Raw genomic sequence first — 1,117 nt, 5'->3', positions numbered from 1 at the left:
GCACGACGCACGACGGCCTCAGGCCCCCACTGTGAGCTTCGGAGCAAGCAGGGATGTCTGTTCTGCACGCCGCCCACTCCCGTAGCTCTGTCCTGTTCTGTATCCCCGAGTGCAGGGCTTGTTAATAGGGCCCTGACATGCGAGGAAGCGCCTTCGAGGTCACGGAATCCAAAGCCTTTCATCTACAAAAGAGAACGCTGGTCGTCAGAGGGGACAGTGGTGTGGCTAAGGCACTGATGTGGCCGGCTGGGAGCAACGGGGCTGTTGGCTTTCTCGCTCCAAATCTGTTTCCCTGCTTTCTCCCAGAAGGGCGGTGAACCCCAGGGGAGTTGGGTGAACGTTTCTGAGCTCTTTCATCTGAACTCTGAACTCTCATCTGAACTCTTTCCTTCGCTAATCTGTATCAACTTGGTGCCAGGCAGGGCTAGGATTTTCGGGGTGTGGAGATGGATTCGGCTCGGGTCCCAGGGTGGGCGGATAAGGACAACGAAGGGTTAAGTTCCGGGAGCACTACGTGGGTGGAGGGCAAAGGAGTCTCCCCGAGGAAAACCTTCCTGGCTTCCCAGGCTCCGGAAACCCGGGCCGGACCAGCCCCGGACCGCGGCCCCGCCAGCGCGCAGCCCGCCCCCCCGCCGCCCCCGCCGCCCCGGGCGTGGCGGTTCTCGAGTTAAAAAAAAAGGGGCCGGGGGCTGGGGGCCAGGGGCTGGGCCTGCTGCTGGGCCGCCTTCTGGGAAGGTGGGCCGGGGAGGGGTTTGCCGTGGACTCCGGTTTAAAGTATGCCGAGAGGAGTACGCCGGGACTCCAGCGTGCCGCTTCGTCCACTCGGGGCTCGCTCTGAACCGTCGGAGGACTCTGCTCGCCCCCTCTGCCCAGGGAAGGGGCTCAGCGGCGACCCGCGCGGAGAGGGGTCTCTGTAAAGAGCCCAGTGCCAGCGCAGCCCCTGCGAACCCCGCTGCCAAGTAAGAGAGCCTCCCGCGCCACCCCTCCCACGGAGCCTGGCGGGCAAGCCGGAGCGTCCCCGTGGGGTCCCCCGCGGCGCCGCCTCTCTGCAGTGCCTGGGGCTCCTGGAGCCCGAGTGGCGGGGGGGCGCCAACGCGGGGTCCCTGCGAGAGGGGGG

The 1,117-nt window shown here is 65.9% G+C and overlaps 1 protein-coding gene across 1 annotated transcript in view; it reads left to right on the top strand.

The window, feature by feature from the left end:
• Nucleotides 1–714: 714 nt before the first annotated feature.
• LOXL2 (lysyl oxidase like 2) overlaps nucleotides 715–1,117 on the top strand; it is a 97,012-nt gene continuing 96,609 nt past the window's right edge. The window contains exon 1 of the mRNA XM_006140670.3: nucleotides 715–959. The gene's annotated coding sequence lies outside the window, so the exon portion shown is untranslated. The remainder of the gene's footprint in view (nucleotides 960–1,117) is intronic.

This window comes from Tupaia chinensis, unplaced genomic scaffold (assembly GCF_000334495.1).
Source record: "Tupaia chinensis unplaced genomic scaffold, TupChi_1.0 Scaffold000039_1, whole genome shotgun sequence".
In the NCBI taxonomy this organism is placed as follows: Eukaryota; Metazoa; Chordata; class Mammalia; order Scandentia; family Tupaiidae; genus Tupaia; species Tupaia belangeri.
The sequence above is the reverse complement of the archived record's forward strand: the minus strand, read 5'-3'. Positions and strand labels throughout refer to the sequence as shown.